We start from the raw sequence: 20888 nt of genomic DNA, 5'->3' as shown, positions 1-20888 counted from the left end.
TAATTAATAAAAAAAACTGAAGAAATATAAATTTACTCACATGTACACAAATAAATAAACAGAATCAATGATGGGCTAAAATCTGCAGAATTCTGCGCGCACAGATTCCATGTGGCCCTACTTATCGGTGGTCGCCACAGCGGAATGAACCACCCCATATTCTGATCGGTACTTAAAATATGCAGTATAAAGGAAAAATATGGCATATGGGTAAAACCTGGTTTGAAGGATATCGAAAAAGTATAAAGATTTCAATTTGCACCGTGAATGTAAAATTAACAGTTAATGTTCAGTTTTGGATGAACTATCCCTTTATTAGAGACTTTTAATATGACAAATAAAATATGATAAAATTATTATTCATCTAAACATGTCTGAAAAGTTTTTTGTAATATAAAATATCCTTCATATCTTCTGTAAATCAAAACAAAACTGCACAATAGTCATTATTTTTTGGTCTCCAAGAGCAACTGCCAAGAATAAACTAAAGCGTGTATTCAAATATTGAACATTACATCTGCCCTAATAAACCTGCCATATTAAAAAACAAAAAGAGAAAGGCACAGCTATATTGAGCTTAAAAAGTCAAAACAATATTTCTCTTGGGAGAAAAAGCTTGAAAGCAAGTTATTGCGCTGTTAAAAGGAGCTCTAATCTGCTGAGTGAAAACAATTCTTTATGTAACCTGGGAGCACCTCGCAATACAGTTTTTATTAGCGAAATCACTGTTCTTTGACCTCTCTTCATACAGCAGGACATGAGACTACAGGTCTGGGATCAGTCCGACGGGACCCGAGAAGTGATTGGGTCCGGGTGTCTACATACCGACAAGAAAGACTTGTTTCTCTCAGAGGAGAAAAAAAAAAGGAAAGCGGAGAATATATCTAGCGAAAAGTTCTTATGAATAAAACATAGTGTGTAGGGAGAGGAAACAGTCACTCTTGTAGGTCAGGTTCTGGTTGATTTCCACAGGGAGCAGACGTGCGCGTTATTAACTGGGCCTGCGCTCACCTGCTGGAACTGGACCCGCGCGCCCAGCGTGAGTGCCAGAAACACACCGCCACGACTACAAACAGAAAATCACGGTTTTAACACCACAAGCTTCACTGTGTTCCCACTGAAGCCTCTGGAAATGAGATGTCAGAGTCTGTGTGTGATTCCACAAGAGTCGCTGCTCTGAGTGTTTTCTCTGAGTTTTATTGTTTAAGCCAAAATAGGGTTGAGTTTGTTGAGTTGTATGGCATGTCATGCACAGTTTCTGTAATTAAGTAATTATATTATAATATGGTCAATAATACTAAACATTAATAATATTTTATAATAATAATAATAATAACTAATAATTCTAAAAGCAAAGTACACTATACACTACCGGTCAAAAGTTTGGGGTCAGTAAGATTTTTAAATGTTTTGAATAAGCTCAAGGCTGCATTTATTTAATTTAAAAATACAGTACAAATTGTAAAATTGTGAAATATTATTGCACTATAAAATAACTGTTCAAAAGCAGTTTATAATTTAAATGAATAATTTATTCCAGTGATTTTAAAGATGACTTTTCAACTTCATTACTCCAGTCTTCAGTTACATGATCCTTAAGAAATCACTCCAATTTGTTCATTCATTCATTCAGCTTGGTCCTTTTATTAATCAGTGGTCGTCACAGTGGAATGAACCGCCAACTTATCCAGCATATGTTTTACGCAGCGGATGCCCTTTCAGCCGCAACCCAATACTGGGAAACACATTCATTAATTTCATTCTTTTTTTTATATTTAAATTTAACAATATAAATATTTAATATATAAATAAAATATATAAATAAATTTATATTAATACTTTAAAATTATAAATAATAATAAAAAAATTACATTTAATAAATGATGAACAGAATAATTTTCCTAAAAAAAAAAAAACTGACCCCAAACTTTTAACTGGTAGTGTATATCAGCATTATTCAATGCTAGGTGATTTGAAAGTTGCTACAGACTTTCTTTTCAGTATGATGAAGTATTTCTAACTGGAATGGAATAGGGGCGGGGCTTTTATTTTTTAGCTCCTCCTCTCATCTTTCTCTCACAGCAAACTAATAATTTGAAGGCTGTGGCTAAGCATAATTCGCCCAAGCCGTCAAACTGATGTCATTAGAAAAGGACTATTTTTGATTAAAAATCAGCCAAACAAATTTTTTTAAGCGAATTAAGTAAAAAATTTTTTTACAAAGTTCCCTTTTATAATACCAATATGCGATAGTAAAATAAACTTTGTTTACATTTTGATTTCATGCAGACTTTAAAACTGAAACCATAAAATATTTTTGTTATTTGAAATAAAAAAGTTTTGTCAAAAGCACAGTTTGTATCTGTATATAAATAAATTAATAATAGTACAATAATAAACAAACATTATAAAAAATAACTTTAAAAAGCTATGTTCTGCAAACAAACTTCAACAAAATTTATGTTATTATAAGTCAGGCTTAAAACTCAGTTTGATATAATATTTCACCATATAATATGATGTTCTTGCTCCATCTCTACATCCATTAAGAATAAAGAACTCAGCTTCAGAATAACTTTCACTAAGATCAGTAACTATCATTACAACATTATCAGTTACTGTGCTCACTCAGATAGTTAGAAATGTCATGAAAAATTAAGAAATCCCTGCAAGTTCTTCACTAACCCCCTGCAGTACCATTACAGACCCCTACGGCTTGAAACCTCAGGATCTATATTACTGTAAAGGCCTGCTGCATCGGATTATATTAAAAGGCATCAAGAATTGTGCATCTCTGTCTTCTGAGATTTACATCAGATTTCATTATGAAACAGACACAGCAGCAACTATTGATTGAAGTCATTGAAGTTAATCTCAGAGCCCAGTCGTGTACATGAACAGTTATGCTGTTGACCACTAGATGTCACTGATGCAATTTGGAAACAGGAAACTGTTTATTTAATAGAATGGAGGTTGAAAATTGCTCCAGCTCTTCTGATAAACACAAATTCTTATATACTCAGTTTTGACTAAAATCTTCTCTAAGCTTTCCACAAGTGGGTACCCACTTCAAAGTTTGTTTTGGGTGTTTCTTCAGGTCAAATTACGTAAACAATCAGATAGGGAAAAAACTGGTAAAATCACTTTATAAGATGCAAGATGATTTAACTCAAGAACTCTTGGCGGATGTGATTGTGGGAAGCAGAAAGAGTAAAAAAAGAAGCTAATATTCTTTTGTTTACATTCAGGTTTGATGTTAGCGGAACGCCTACAGAGACTGTAGATCAACTCCAAGAGGAGGACTGAACTGAAGCTCACCTTTGGAAAGCTTGAGATGCGAGACAAGAAAAGAAAGCAATAAAATCTCACTTTCTGACCGGAGTCACGCACAGACCAGCAGGGTTGTCTGCCTTTGAACGAATGTTTTTGTCAGAGCACCGTCTGAGTTACACTGGCGTTAATATCTTGCTCAATTAAAATGCCTGCTGCGATTAGCCGGATCTCTTAAAAGGCACTTTGAGCCAAAACGGTATTAACAGGCTCATTGATTCCTGGCATAACCATCTTTCAGTCGGCTCATCAGCACCGGTAATCATGCAACTCAGGCCATTACAAACTACATGGCCGTCAGTGACCCCTGACCAGCTGGCTAATCCATCACTGACATTTAAAAGAAAACGCTATCTTCAGGTACAGCGGTCCTTAGGGAAGCAGGACAGAAAAGGAGACCTCATGTGACTGGCACTACTCCAGCAAAATGAAGATGAAGAGAAGATTTAAGATGATAATAAGCACCGCCACTGATCGTTTCACTGTTGAGTATTTGGTATGATTCGTTGTTCGTTCGGAAGGAGATTGAGACACATCTTTTTAGCTGCTTTGTTCTGCTTGTGTGGTTCAGATTACAGCGTTCACACTTGATCAAATGCACTGCACTAGTGGAGTAATCACAGTCAAGTACGAACACAATCTCAGTTAAACGGTACCAGAGCAGACCAAGACTCATCTGTCATCTTTTCAGAGTTATTGGTCCTCTTGGTTGGTTGTGCACCAGTTCAGAATGCAGCGTGTACACTTATTTAAATTATCTGCACTAACAGAGCAATTACATCAGTTTTTTTTCTTTAATCTAACAAAACCAGTGTGGACACAATGTGCCCACTTATTCAAATTATTTTAATCAAATCAAACCTGCCTTAGTGAACACACTCTCAATTGAACCATGCCAGAGTTTATCTGAGATTGATCTAAGGGTACTTTTACATGTGGTTGGGGTCATTTTGTGCAGACCAAGAGCAATAAATGATTTTTTAAAAAATTGATTTGATAAATAATTTCCATCCAAAAGTTGTAATCACACCTGCCAAAATGAACTGCACCATGAGGGAAAATGAACTTTAGTGACATTCAACCAAACCAAACAAGGTTTGAGTGGTCTCTGTCCCTTTGGACCCTATCATACACCCGGCGCAATAAGGCACAAGATCTGTATGGTGCGATTTGTTGCTATTTTCAGACCAGCACAACCCTAATTTCCATGTTTTGTGCCACATTGTTTAAATAGCAAATCCATTTGTGCCACTTTGTGGACTCATGGGTGTGCCGGTCTACAAAGGAGGTGTGTTAAGGCACAATGTTGGCGCATTGCTATTTTAGGAACTTAAATAGACTGCGGCATTGACCAGGTCTATAGTCCAGCGCAGATTGTGTAAGTTATGCTTCTATGCGGGTCCAAAACACATACACATTGCTTAATATACACAGGATATCAGCAACACACAAATATCTTTACAAATGAAAAAAATTAAAGGATTAAAATGATACAAAAAATATTTTATATATAAATATAAAAACCACTGGCTCCATGCTTTCTTCATGCCTTTTTTCAGTTCATTCATGACAATTTGCATTTGTATAATGCTATTATTATTAGCAGTATTATTTATTATATGCATATTTGTATTTCTTTTAATAAAAACAAGTTTAGATTTGTCCACCTGTCGGGTTTTGGAGACTTATGCGTGACTGTGGGGCATAAGAACAGGACGTGTGTTTGGATATAACCACATATGGGTATATGTGCTTTTTTTTTTTTTTTACCAAACTTCATTATTATTGTTCATTTATCCGTTTGCTGAAAATTAGAACTGATTTTACAGATAGTTTTGAAACTAATCAAAAAATTAAATATGTAGGCTAATGGATGTCTTCAGTGAAGTACATATAACACAGTTTCCTTACTCCACGAAAGTAAAGGAGTACAGCAAAGTAAAGGGAAAGTAAAGAGGCCGAATGGAGGAGGCTTGTTCTATATCATTGCACTGCTGATGGTCTGTGTAACTGTTTTCTCGCTAGTGAAGCTTTCAGTTTCTCCACTTACAAAGTCTGCCGTGTAAATAGTAAATCTGCCATGGTGTGACGCAACTGGCTCTTAAAGGGAAGGGAAGACTCTAATTGGTTTAATGCACATTATGCTCAAAACACACCAATAACTCATTAAGAGAATAAGCACAACCCTGTTAGAATGTGCGACAGGGCACAGGCCAGATTTTTCCATCCTTAAAATAGCAAAACTGGATTCAGAAACAACCTTCTGAAACAGCCGTGTGCTTTAGATTGTTAAAATAGAGCCCTTTGTTTGTACCAAGGTTTGAACAGCAGCATTCAAACATACTCAGAGCATTTTAACCTTTTTTCAAATGTATGTTTTTTTTAATTTAACCAAACCTGCATATAAACGCACTCCATAAAATAAATAACAGTGTCTGAACAAGTAGTTTAAAGTAGGATCAACAAATCACTTGATTTAGTTTTCAAAACTGGTGTGAATGATTCATGAAGCAGCTGTTATTTTAGGTCAGACTGTTTCAGTTTACAAAAGAGTGACTGATTAAGTTCATAAATTCAATTCAACGCTCATTTGTGAATGGCTATAAAATATAGCTCGAAAGTCATATGGTGTACTTTTATGGTGCTTTTGTGTCCTTTTCAAAAATAATTACAGAGAACAGCATAGCCTTTAATTTGACGTTTTATGTTCCACAGAAGAAAGAAGTCTTCAGTGATATACTGGCTTGGAATGACATGATGGTGAGTAAAGGCTGACAGAATATAAATTTTTGAGCAAACTATTCCTTTTTATGTCTTTTTCATCTCCGTTTAAGTGGTGGTTAAACTAGGAAGGAAATTATTTATCCCTTGATCATTAAAACTTGTGTAGTGAATGCATAAATTCTGCTTTATTTCATGGTTAATCTGATCAATAATTACCTCTTTTTAATGTAAGGGAGGGTAGAATAACATTTTTTTCACTTCCTACTTCTAAAACATTTCTTAAAAACTAGATCAAACTGTATGTTTTATTCAAATCTTGGTTTGTGCCCTAGGCTAGAATGCAGAGCGTGCCGACGTTAACATCGGAAATGTAAAGGCGTTGATGTGATTCATTAAGGGTTGCTGAATCAGGACTCATGCTAATACAGGGAGACACAGCAGAAACATGATGAAGGCAAGCTCATCTACACCTCCAGACTGCCTTTCCTCACAGCTACAGTTATTTAAGGCTTAATCTGGAAGCTAAATTTAATTAGTCATTTCTAAAATGTTTCTACGGTAAGTTTATATATAATCTTTTCCTCAAAATTCAACAATCTACTGTATCTATATGTTAAGAAAGTATTTAGCATTAATATAGGTTTTTAGGAGCAGGGTTTTTAATTAGCTGATCAAGGAATTAAGCAATTGTTTTTTTTTCTACACAAACCTGAAGTGATATTTAGCTTGAATGCTAGCATGCTGTAAATATCTCCAACATTTCTTCAAAAACATTCGACACAAAGGAATTGGCTGAAATCAACAGGAGGGTTGAAAATCGTGTTGAAGCTAGTCGAAAAAGTAAAGCCTTTCAAGATGAATGATCAAAATTTGTCTCGCTAAGCTAGTTTAACTGCCTGGTGAGATCAAAACTGCACACCAGCAACCAAAACAAAACATGTGCTGCTGACTAGCTAAGCTAATCTGTCTAGCAGGGATAACAGACAGCAGAATACAGAGAGCGAGGAGAATGGGAGCAAGCGCTGAGAGGTGTAAAGTGTTTCAGGAATTAGTTTTTGATCGAAGCTGCCTTGGTGAGAGTGAGACTTTGCAGATGTAGCAGCAGGAACGATGGGCTCTGCAGGGACAGGATGAACTCTCTGCCACTTGCTGGTTTGCCATGTCACATACACAGTCTCACACAAATTAGGGCTCTACACTAGTCCGTGCTTAATAGTAATTGCAGGTGGGTAAGAGTAGATGTTTTAATGTGATTTTTGCAGGCTTCAGTGTAGATCCGTGTTTAAAGAGCAGTGCTCACATTTAGCAAATAGCCTACATTCAAACCCAGTTTACAGTCTTGAAATCAACTACAGTTGTGATTGATGAAAATCACCTCTTCAGCACAAAAAAAATGTTTTTGCTGCTTGTTCAAACTACTTATTCAAAATTAGCTAAATCAACAATTTTGGGACAACTTAAGCATTTTATGCTTAATCCATTTAAGTTTGTTAACATTTAAGTTAATTTAATAAATGTGTGTTGAGACATCAAGAAGAAATTGTATGGAACCCAGCGATTAGCACTAACTCACATTAGTGGTATTTGCTAAGGCATACCTTCGACTGTTAGTTGATTATTCTTCATGCTAAATGTTAGCTTGTTTCTTATGACACTAGCTATGTTTCCATCCAAAAATGCCAATTAATTTTATGTGCAAAACTGGAATATCGCATAAAAGACATGCAAATGAAGCAACGTTTCCATCGGAGTCACTTCTTGATTAACTGCCACCAAATATTAACAGTAAAAATAGAATTTGCTGTAGTAGGAGAAGCTGCATGAGTCTTTTCTTTATTTAATAAATGACTTGCGCCTCAGAAGACAAATGCCGACACCAATGAATGTTTGGCATTTGCCATGAAACAAAGATCAACCTGCTGGTTTATCCATTCACACACATTTTTATCATCACCTGATCTCTTATAACAAAATCACATGTCTTTTTTAATGCGCATACTGGAATTTGTTCAGTAAAAGTGTTTCCATTGTAGTTTACATGCATCTTTTCTTATCGAATAAAAAGTTTATCCTACTCAGTTATGCACATGTTTTTTTTAATGTGCATTTTCAAAATTTATGCGCATCTTGGCGTTTCCATCAACTGATTTTTTTTATGAGCATACCAAAAATGCACATAAAAATAAGTGGAAGGGAACATAGCTAATGCCAAGCCTGTTACTTCTCACGTGAAGGCTCAGTTTACTTTTATTTTCATAGATTAGACTAATAGGTCCTGTTTTTAATTATAAACAGATATATTTCTATTGTATTAAACATGGTTAATTGTTCCCCTATGTTTGCTATTTACATGGATGAAGTATGAGGTGTGCAAAGACACTTGCAGTCTGTGCAAAGTGTGCAGAATTCACATTTCTTTTGTCTGGCGGAACAAAAAAGTGAAAATAGCTTATTTTCTTTGACAGAGATATGATTCACACTAAGTGCAAACAGTGACAGATGCTATTTAAGTGCACATAGCTATTAGAGGCTGTTTACACTTAGTTAACAGAGTTTCCATAGAAAAAAGGTGCAAATATTTATTATAGATTGTATTTAAAGATTTACTTTTGCCATTTTGTTGCCTTTATTGCAACAAGACAGTAGATATTGCGAGGAAGTGAAGTTGGGGAGAGAGAGAGTGAGGTTGTGGGGATATGGAATTGGGATGTATGGAATTAGGATGCCTGCAGCACTCGATGCACTGTACATAAATGCAAATACTTTCACTTTTAACCCCATCCAGGCATGTTGACAAATGATATCATGAAATAGTTACTCTCAGCAATGATTCCAGCCTTTGGTTGTAAAAATAAAAAATGTAATTAAAAACTTTCGGTGCTGTGTTTACACTGCAAGATCACTCGGTCTGCACACTACATCTCACAACCAAACACACGGAAGAAGTGACATCGAAACAATGCAAGGTCACGTTGGATACATAATGAGAAAGAAGCCTTTAGTGGGGTAGAAACTGTACTTATTTTGCTCACCTGAAGGGAATTATCAATTTCTCCTAAACTTTTTTCTTTTTCGACCCAGTTGTGTTATTGCTAGATGATTCAATTCAATTCACCTTTATTTGTATAGCGCTTTTACAATGTAGATTGTGTCAAAGCAGCTTCACATAAAAGATCATAGTAAATTGAAATAGTGTAGTTCAGTTTTTAAAGTTTAAGTTCAGTTCAGTTTAGCTCAGTTCAGTGTGGTTTAATAATCACTACTGAGAGTCCAAACACTGAAGAGCAGATCCATCAATGCGCAGCTCTACAGATTCCGAACCATGCAAGCTAGAGACGACAGGGATAAGGAAAAAACTTCACCAATTGGCGAAAGTGAAAAAACAAAACAAAACAAAAAAAACCACGTCAAATAGACATGGGTGCTCCTGCCAAATTTCCACTAGATTTTCCTCCATTTCTTGGGTCCAAATAGACTGGATATGAGCGCTTTTAACTTCTCCCCCAACCTCCCACTGGCCTGCAGATACCCATACTAGTGGATGCTGCTACTAAACAGCATGATTTGAATCGCCGACAGCTACAGATATTTTGCATGCCAAATATCTCACAGGCATCACAGACTCATCTGCGATTCTCTCAGATCATGTCTTTGATATTTGCCTGTGATTTTCTGCAATTTCTCAAAACCTGTTGGCGAGTCAAAATCGGTACTAAAATCAAAATGTCTGAACTTGGCATTAGAACCATCTCTTTGAATGCCATGATGTAGCGAATACATAATATTAGAGAAGAAAATAAACAAAGAAAAGCTTTTTAATGTGAGACACTGCTTACATCTTGCACTTGGATAACATTTCCAATTTTGTCCAACATGGTTGTCACCCAGAACCTGAGGTTCCCTTGGAAGTTTTCCAGAGTTTGAGAACCACTCATCTACAATCCATTAGCCACCGCACCAACATACATTTTGTACAGAAAAACTTAAAACTTTTTAAGATGCCCTGAGCTGGAGTACTGGTGTGAATCCAAAGTAAGACCCCAAAGGATGTGGGGCACAATGCTGGAGGGCTGCAGGTTCAAAGGTCCCAAGACTTCTTTTGATTATGTCAGTGTCTTACCCCAAAATGCTCTGGGGTACAGTAGTCTAGAATGACCTACTGCGTTTGTGTGCAGATATGAACTCACTTTTAATGTAAAACTGGAGACTCTTGAGTGAGTGAGTAAAACTTTTTTCAGTTCAAGCTCTTGCAAAGTAGAGGAACAAAGCCATCAAATGATTGCAAACCATCAGGCATTCCCTTCACGTTCGGCGGTCGCATCACCCACAGTGAAAGTTTGTGGCTTGCAGAGCCTCTCTTTCAGAAGGTGAGCAATGCCTTTGGGTTGATAATATATTTAAACACGCTGATCAACATTTTATAAGGGTATAAAGCAGACAGAACGGGGAGGTTTGTCTCTCCCCTCGAGTGTCCCGGTCTCCTCCAAGGATCTTGAGCAGTTTTTCTTTTTGTCTTCACCTTGTTCTGCTCACCGTTCGATATCTCTTACCCCAGAGTTGATCCTCCTGCTAATGAAGGTCATTTCCTCATGTGGAACGAGAGGTTACTAAGTCACCAGACCCATAAAACTGCGTTGACCTGTTGAGCGATGTTCAATACCAAGACGTCCTTCCAAGAGATGTCACTCACTCAATCTGGCCTCTAAAGACCCAATGAATATGGGTCAGAGGGAAGGTTACAAATTAGTATGAAAACTCCCACTGTTTTTGCCACCCTCCATCCCAGTTCGCTTCCTTATTATCTGTACAGTGCGGCTGAACGAGGAGGATTCATATTGCTTTAGACAGAGAGTGAAATGAAAGGGAGCTTTTTTGCTCCTTTGATCACAGAGCTTCACTCTTCTGTATCTTTCCTCTGTTCTTTTCTTCAGGAATTGTCAGAAGAGCTGCGTGGCCCATCATAAGCTGCAAGGATCTCATCAAGAAAACATCTAAGGGCTGTAATTATTCAATCCTGCTGCTCATTAAGAACCCTTCTATTGCCCATTCTTCAGAGGGATAGAGAAAGAGAGAGAGAGATAAAGATGGAAAGAGTGAGAAGGAAAGAGAAATGCGCCTGAACTATTCCAAAGTGGCAGAAAGTTGGTACTGGTATAGTGTCAACCCTTTATTTTGGATCACAGTTGATCTGTGATTTGTACGGATCACAACCCATGGTTCAGAACACACATGGTCCACAGATTAATATTTTTTTTTTTTACTGGTAGATTAATCCGAAAAAGATCCATGACTTAAATACCATTATGTGATCCGAACCGTGAGATTTGTGATCCGTTACACCACTAGTTATTTTTAAAGTGCATATATGTATGAATTGCCATGCATTAATGTTTTTTTTATTGCTAATGTGTAAATATCTTTTACCAAAACCTAAATATGGGCTATTTAATCTTTAGGTTGTGTAAACATACCCACTTTGCTATAAGTAGATGCTTTCTTAATTGCTGTTTTCTCACTGCTGTTGTTTTTATTGTGCTTATTGCGTTAGAGGATAGGACGCACTACATATTCATCTAAACATTACCCCAACAGCATTAATGGAATGCAAAAGAAAAGGTTTTTCCAGCTCATTTTTGCCACTAACCAAAGAATGACAGAAGGATGTTAAAGTAAGTATATTGGGCATTGAATCATGCTCAGTTTCTTGTACATAATGTGTACATGTTAGATATGCGCGGATAAGCTGAAATGTCACCCAAATCTGCAGCTTCATACTAATCATCCACCCGCCACCTGCCCGCACATCTAATTTTATCTGATATATATATATATATATATATATATATATATATATATATATATATATATATATATATATATATATATATATATATATATATATATATATATATATATATATATCCGCACCCAACCTGCACCGGAATGTCACTTTAATAATTCAAATTCTTTGTTTTAAGCATGATGATAGGTCAGTGTGGACCGTTCGTTATTAACAGCAATTCCAGTAAGTTAATCTGCGCATCTCTGATAAAATAATACGTAAAATAATACACTAATTGTAAATGGTTTTAAATTAACATTTATTTATTAAAACAGACGTTTGACTTTAGACAACATTTTCTTCATTTTCAAATAGTTCTACAAAGTAAAAATAAGAACATTTAGCTTTTACAGATACAGGAAAAAGATAACAAAACGGTGCCACTTCAGCCTAATTGCCAGCTATGTTATGCTTTTGATTTAGCACACACATGATGTTTCATATTTGAAGTACCGCTCTTGTGGCTTTCATATACAGAGCTTCACAGCCGTTGCACATACCCAGAACTGGATACATCCTTGTTAACCACAAAACTCTCCCACATGGCAATTTTCTTTCCTTCCTTTTGTTTTGTTTTTAATTCTCCTTTTTAAGTTTCTTTCGGATCTGTTTCGCCTCCATTTCTGCTTTAACAAATGGACCTCCATCATACACATATATTTTTAAAAAATTCGCATACAAATTAGGGCCTGTTTGCATAATGAAAAATGCATTAAAGCACTTTCGTATTTTACAGATTCAACCCGCCTGAAACACAGATTATCCCCAGCGTTTGTAGATATAACTGCAAACTGCCGAGCACGGTCAAGAATAAGCAATAAATTGCTGGCTGCAGTTCACTCATCTGCCACCAGTGTCACTAGTAATACCGTTTTTTAAATACTAGCAATAGTGACCTAAAGCAGGGGTGTCCAAACTCGCCTCAACACACCTGCATGAATGTTTCTAGAAAGTCTATAAGAGCTTGATTAGCTAGCCCAGGTGTGTCTGATGGGGTTGGAACTAAACTTTGCAGGACACCGGCCCTCCAGGACCGAGTCCAGGACACCCCTGCCTTAAAGGGTTACTTAACTGAGATCTCAGCTTTTGCTTGAGCTTTTAAATTGTAAGAGGTCATTGTACTAAAATAATAACCTCTGAGTTTTATAGCTGAAAACGTCTTTGGAAAGTGGTGGAAAGGTTAATTGTTTAGGTTGGAATTTGGTTAATTTTAGGTGATGTTAGAAACTGACCAAAATTGAACGTCAACATCTTAATCCAACAGCATATTGACACATATTGATACTGCTCCTTCAAAAGACATTTAACTGACTATAAGAAACTTTGCAAGTACATGTCAACTTACACTAACTCTAACCCCAACCCTTACTCCAACCTAACAATCTAATCTAATGAGAATGGGTTGGTATGCAGAGATGTATAGTAACGAAGTAGAACTACTTCACTACTGTACTTAAGTACTAAAAGGCAGTATCTGTACTTTACTGGAGTATTGTTTTTTTCTCCTACTTCCACTTTTACTTAAGTACATATTTTCGATGAGTTTAATACTTTTACTCCGATAGATTTTTTATGAGCTGCATCGTTACTCGTTACTAGAGGTGTCAAAATGGTCGAAATCGGTTCAGTAATAGATCATAACGGGTTATTACGTACTGACGTCATTTATCTCCTATGTGCGGTGTCGCAATACTATGGCGAAGGACGAAGGACGGAGGCGCGAGGGCGAGTGAAGGCGGCACAGCACATGAGCCGCTATTTCACTGCTACAGAGAAATGTTGTGAGACTCCCATCTCTGCCTCTCTCACTTTGGAGATTTGACCCGCTGGCCTGGTAGGCGTGTATGAGGTGCAAGTTTTCTCCACTGTGTCTATTATAGATTACCTGTGATAACCGCGTATTATACATACATAGACTGTAACCGCGGCTGTTCTTCCCGCCATCAGTGAACAACGCTTTCATTTCTAAAGCCGATAGCAGCCCTTTCTGTTGAGAAGGTGAAGACAATAACTAATCAAAGGGGTGTAAGACCTCGCCTGTCAGCGTTTAAAAAGCAGGCGGGAGAATATTTACATTAGTTTATTTACTATAAATGCTCATGCTGTCTTCTGTGCATTAGTTTTGTTTGATACATTCAGAAAGAGTGTTTTCTTTGAGCGGGTCAAATTAAGGGTACAGTTCATATATATTACTGCTGTATTAAAGGACACAATTTTATTACAAGTAACCATTTAACTGTCACACCAAGAAAAAAACCAATAGATTTTTTTTATTTATTGCATTTCTTAATTCCTAATGTCGCTAGTTAACACAATCAATACATTTTCCCCCAACACATCCCATAATTTCTAAAATATCAGCCTCTACCAAATGGTTGAGATGTTGGTTTATGGTAAAAGTACCAGAATGAATAAATATACTATAAAAATATGAAGTTTAGGACCAATTTAATTAAAACATAATCAAAATGAAACATTTTTGAATACTAAATCATAGCCATAAGCCATAAAATATTTCAGATTTTCATTCAACACAGTAATATACACGTTTTCTTTTTTTTACAATAAAATCTAAATCAAGTGAATTAGAACGTTCGTTTACAGCGTTTACAACCAGTAATTTGTGCTCCGAAATTGGGTTTCAATAGCGTTTTGAGTGGATTATGGACTGTTTTTGTGACACAACTTTGAAAGGTGTGTGTTAAAGCTGTTATAATCTGTCAGATCTGTGGTTCAAGCGTGAGAGAAAAACAGTATTGTAAGTCATGTTTCTTTTCGTTCTGCTTAATGACGTGCCCCCAAAAAAGAGATTTAAAATAAACAAAACAATATGATGTCTTTTGACTGCATTCTTTAATAACTACATTACACAATACTTGTACTTTTACTTTCAGTACTTGAGTAGTAAATTTTGAAATAAAACTACTTGCAATACTTAAGTACAAAAAATGTTGAATACTTTAGTACTTCCACTTAAGTATGGTGCTTAAAGAGCACTTTTACTTCTACTCAAGTCACTTTTTGATAGAGTACTTGTACTTTTACTTAAGTCTGGGTCTCTAGTACTTTATACATCTCTGTTGGTATGCAGATGCAATGTTACTTAAAATTAAACAAACGGACCATCAAAATAAAGTGTGACCTATTATCAGGATGATACATTATCTTTATTTTTGGAATGATGTCTGTGAAATAACCAGAACAGAATGTATTACTTCTGAATAGAAAGTCTGATCCCTTTTTTATATAATCTATAAATATTTCTCATTTTCTGTTTCATAAATACTGTACCCAGGCCATAGCAGCTGCACAGCAATGCATTATAAACCACACAGAACCCTGGCAACCACCTGGCACAGAGACAGCAAGTTTCGAGGCATGAGGTGAATGTTAAAACTTTAACAATGCTTTCCTAAAACCTACAATAGAAGCTTTAAATTTGAAAACAAGAACGACAAAGGTAGAAGGGACGACGTGAGTGGCAGGAAAAGTGGCTGATTCAGCACTAAATGTCTCCTAAAATGTATTTGAAATGAAACAAGCTCCTGATATCAAGGCCAGAATGGAATGGAGCACAAGCCCTTTTTTCTGATCTGCCAAATTGAAGCTCTTTGGAGCAAGCGCTGCTTTGTATAAAGTAGTTCTTGTTCTAAAATGAAAACTACGAGGGATAAAGTGAGTAATTCATGCAGAACGGCTGTAGAATAGCTGTTCAGGGTAACAGGTGATACTTCCTACAAGTGGCCCTGATTGAAACCAGCAAGATGTTTATTTATGTCCGAGTCCATGTGAAACCTGCAATATCGAACAAAAACGCCTTTGCCATCCAACACGGCTCATCCTTTTAAACGGCAATAGCTGTGGGGACAGACGTGCAGATTTAGATAGCTCGCTTCTGAGAAAGAGAACAGAATGAGGGAGATGGCAACCATACAAAAGAGCGATAAGCAGAGAGAGAGAGGAGGGAAAACAGTGAGATGATGGGTCCCATTAAAGAGAAATGGCGAGAAAAGACAAACTTTAAACTGACTTTGAAGCAACAGTCCTTTAAATAAATCATGTTGTGAGTCTCCCAAAATGGTGGCTGCATCCGGCACCTGAGTCTCATTTTAATAATTCATTTCCTGTCACAATCAAACATTCCTTAAAGCGCGCGCATGTGTGTGCGTATGTGAGATAGAAGGAGAGTGTTTATCTTTTTTATCATGTCTTTAAAACCTAAGCTTTAGATGACAGAGAGAAACAGGCAAATGCAAGTAAGATTTGCATAACACAGATAGCTTGCACTCGAAAAGAACTGAAGGGGTTTGGATTTGGTAATTTCAAGTAATAAAAGAGGAATTAAGAACTGAGAACATGGATTTGATTTCATTGGTTTTAAAGAAAAATGCCCAAGTTTCTAAGCAACAGAAACTTATCACAAGTATAAAGGTCAGTCTGTGGAGGAGACCAGGGGCAATTGTAAGACTAAAATTATTTGAAAAGCTGGCAAATAAGATAGACTGATGACATTTAATCTGCACACGCTCGGTAGAATCTGTCTGGATGAGAACAATAATTGCGATTGTTCCCCATTGTGAGAAATTGCACAAAGACCTGATGTTAAGATAGAAAAATGATTATTTGGACCTCAAGTATTGTTCTTCTATGGTCTAAAATTATGATGCCTTCGGAAGCAAACCTGTATCTGCTTCTCTCAAGCCCCATTAACACTGCAAGCAACATGCAGCTACAAAGCAACCATTTGTTTTAATGGAGAGTTAACGACTTTTGGTGATTACAGCTACTTGAGTGACAGCAAACTTTTGAAGTGAACTTTTTTGAAACGCCCCCTAGCGTCATTTAAAAGCTTCGGATGTGAGATCATGGGAAACTGACTCATGGCTAAGCTCCACCCCCTTGTTTAGCTCTCAGTTCTCACTCAGTCAAACTTGCTCAAATTTGTTATTATTCTCAATCTTTTTTTTTGTTTGTTTTTACATAGCATTCTTATCAAAATAGTGTAGAACAATGATTACATGTTATCTTTGACAATATCCAAATTTTAAATAATTCCAGAGAAACCATGACAGGATCCATAAAGGCTCCGCCCTCTTCTAAAAATGCTGTGAGAAACTGCAGCTCATTTGCATTTACTTTCATCCAAAAACGGGCATAAGTGATAAGATATCTGATAAGTGATCTGAATAATAGGATTTCTTAACATTTAAGCTGGGGTTTTGCCAGTGCTTAATTTGTAAATAAATTATTTCTGGAACAAAACCAGTAAATAACAGTTACAGTGACCGACAATCCGCAACACAATTTTTTTTTTTTTAGGTCTTTAATTATTTTGTGCACATTATGGGTCAATCGTGAATAAGAAAAAAAAAATTCTAATAAAATGCTAATGCTCTTGCGCACTCGAAAGGAATGAGATTACGACACCAACCTCATTTATGGCTGTGTTACACATTATCATTCTCTGAATAATGATTTATCAGATCATGCTGGTCTTCTGAAGTAATTCACAACTTCATCTTGATTGCGAATCTCTTCCAGAAATGACAGTGACTCTTTGTTTACAAGTTGGTGGGCGTTTGAGTATTTGCTGTCATTAGGTGTGCATTTGACAAGATGGACTGTACCTCATGTTCGTTTCATACAGATTACAAAACCAAACACTTTTGTTTTCAAGTGCACTTGGTTCATTTACAAGTACAGATTTTAAGCTTTATGCTAATACATTTCTTTTCTCTGTGAAGCAAATATTCGCTGAGATTGCATTGCAGTTGTTGACCACAAAAACTGTCATAAAAGCACACGTCTGGTCTGACTTTTTTTCCCCTGGAGAACAGTTAGTCTATAGCGATCGACGATTGGTTCCTGTACACGTATGTGGGGCATCATTCATCATATTGACCGTTACACTTTTCCCCATTCAAAACTATATGAGTGACGTGTCTTGTGTATTCTATAGTCTTTGAAATGACTCACAGATAACAGCCCAAGGTTACCTCAATTCCGTCATGTTTTCTGGCTGTTTTGAGATCGCTTTGCTTCTGTCTCCTGCTATCCTGATCCAGGGGTGCAGTTTCATCTTCTCTTGATCAGATTCATTATCAGATTTACTCATGGTTTAAAAAAACAATATATGCTTGACTGCCTCTGACATTTTGAAAATACTAATATTATTAAGGTAAGCCACTATGCCATTATTAATTTTTGCTGCTCACTGAGCGCGAAACAATAATCCCCAACCAGTGAGAGTGATTGTAAATGTAAGAAAGCTGATTGGTCGAAAGTGACAACCTTTATAGCTTTGCTCGCTGTTTTTCACTTGGACTCATTCACATTCTCTCTCTCTCTCTCTCTCTTTAGTGCAGGCATTCACCACGCAATAGTTAATGCTGGATCAATAAAATGAATGCCGGAACGCAAAACACGAATATCTGACATTTCCCGGTACAGGATCCAACAAGATCCAGCTCAAATTAAGCACTGGGCATGGCAATAAGCTAAGTGTAAAACTAAGTAGGAAATAAGATGTTATTACAATAAAACCAAAATGGTAAGATTATCAGTTAAATTACCGCATCTACTTGAATTAAATTTGATATTATAAATGGTTTTACATACTAAAATATGGCATGCAGATTTATAGCATATTGAGAGGATTAAAGGAAAATGTAAGAAATCAGCACGTTACAGTTGGTCTCCTCTTCACTGGATTTATCATGTTTCATCCATTCATCCAAGCCTTTTCATTATCTAATGTGGCTAAGGATGCACGATTACATTGAAAGTGTTTGTTTCAACGTCCTCTTAATCATCCATCTTTTTCATTCGCCTGTATACCCTTAATAAGCTGCCTAGCCAGTCGACCATGAAAAGGAAGGCGAGGCAGACTGTAAAGGATAAATATGAGGAAGACATTGAGAAACTAATAGGCTGAGCTTCCTTTCTATAGCAGAGAAAACAAATGATACATTTATCAGTCTATAAATAAGGGGCAGCCAGAGATCAATAGCAATATGAAACCAAGGGGGTGTGTTTATGGACCTGCCCTGAGAGAGCGGGAGAGCTAAGCAGAAAGCTTATACTACGAACAGAAAGTAACCCAGGCTTTCAGAGGCTAACTGATTGGAAACGGCTCTTTCAACTGTTTGTTACAGGCCTACCTTATTCCCTGGCCCCACTGCTCCATCAGAAAACAGCCTGGGGAAATGACTGAATGGGCCGTTACCGGCAGCAGAGAAAAGGGAGAGAAAGAAGGAAAGATATATAGATGGATTGAGAATGCGGAAAATAAATCAGGTATGGGGCACATTTTGAAGTTCAGTCTAAAACCTCCCCCAGGGTTCATCTCCATCTGCAGAGTTGTGTTTGGAGTCATCTACTGTATCCAGGCCAGTGTGGCACACTCACAGGACTGACTCTATAGTAACAAACACATTGTTAAATCAGTTTGGAGAAAAGAAATACACTGCAAGTGTCGTATTTTTACGCTACACTTTCAGAAATAAAATCTGAGTGCTGTCAGTGAGATTGCACATTTTTAAATAATACAATGGATCCATATTTCTAGCTAAAATGTAAAAATTAGTAGTTAATTAGTACTTAAATGTATATATGGGACAGCTACACTGTATGAAAACAACCGGGCATATATAAGGTCTTCATAAGTGAGTGAGTGACGTGGTGGCCAAGTATGGGACTCAGAATACTCAGACATTGTCCTGGGGGCTAATAGGGGTGAGGTTCTTGCTTAATGGCACCTAAGTTTTGGGTTCTGATGGTAGAAGAAATCACTGTTCGTTCACTCCTTCCTGTGCTGGGAATCAAACCTTCAACCTTTGCGTTACAAGTCTGAATTTTTACCTATAAGGCCACAACTGTCCACAACATTGACTTTAATGACATCCCATTCTAAATACATAGAAAAAGTATATTGCAACAGCTTATTTTTTATGATGAATTTTTGCAAGGGGGATTTGGTCAGGCAAATTGAATGAGAAGGCCTGGTGCACAATTCCTATACTAGATCATCCCAAATGTGTTCAATAAGGTTGAGGTAAGGGTTCTTTGCGGGCCAGTCAATTTCTTCAACATTAAACAATAAAATAGACATTTCTGTGTGCACTGAGGCTGGTATAGAAATGGATCTTTCTTAAACTGTTACCTCAAAGTTTGAGCAGTAGCATTGTTGGTATGTTAAAGAACTACGCTTAAAGTTCTTGTACTGTTTGCTAACTGTCCTAATTGTAATCAGCAGTGACTGTGGATATCTACATACACTCTCTATGTAAAACCCCATTTTATCTGTGCTTGCTATACAGGTTGCATGTTTAGATGATTTATTTCATACACTTGACACCATGAACCTTCAGGTGCTGTTTCCACCTGATATTAACATTTTCAATGATCCAAATGCAAGTGGTCAGCCAAGATGCAATACCTTTTCCACCTTATGAGTTCAACTGTATCTTTTGTGATTATTGTGTTAATATTAGATTGAGACCCCTCCATCTAATTTCATATAACTAACATCACTTTTACAGGAGTGTGTAATGCACGAGTACTAATGAATGAGCAAGCATCTGCTGTGTGTAACCTATGAGTGAGTGTAAAAGCAAGTGATAAGAATTTGAATGGCAACTATGATTAAAATGTGTTTTGGTAAGACACCGCTTTGTTTCTCACAACAAGTCCCATGTAAGTCATGAGTTACATTAGCAGACGTCAAAAGCAGCTGGACTTTTTTTGACTGTATTGCAATTACATAAGGAAAGCCAGCTGATCTAATGCATTTGGAAGTGGAAAAATAAAAATCCTTTTAATAACGAGTCCCTGTTTACGACATCAACTCATTATAGGATTGAGAAAAATACATCTTAATAATAGGTAATACACGGGAACTAAGAATAATTACTACACACAAAGAGAATTTAAAAAACACGACACATCAAGCCAACAAAAGTCAACCATGTCTAACTGCATGTGAAATACTAAA

The 20888-nt window shown here is 36.6% G+C and overlaps 1 protein-coding gene across 1 annotated transcript in view; it reads right to left on the bottom strand.

Moving 5' to 3' along the window:
• gbe1a (glucan (1,4-alpha-), branching enzyme 1a) overlaps window positions 1-20888 on the bottom strand; it is a 251831-nt gene that overhangs the window by 1089 nt on the left and 229854 nt on the right. The gene's annotated exons all lie outside the window — the stretch shown is intronic.

The sequence above is a fragment of the Danio aesculapii genome, chromosome 10 (genome assembly GCF_903798145.1).
Source record: "Danio aesculapii chromosome 10, fDanAes4.1, whole genome shotgun sequence".
NCBI lineage: Eukaryota > Metazoa > Chordata > Actinopteri > Cypriniformes > Danionidae > Danio > Danio aesculapii.
Note: the sequence above shows the minus strand (reverse complement) of the source record. Positions and strands in the feature narration are given on the sequence as shown.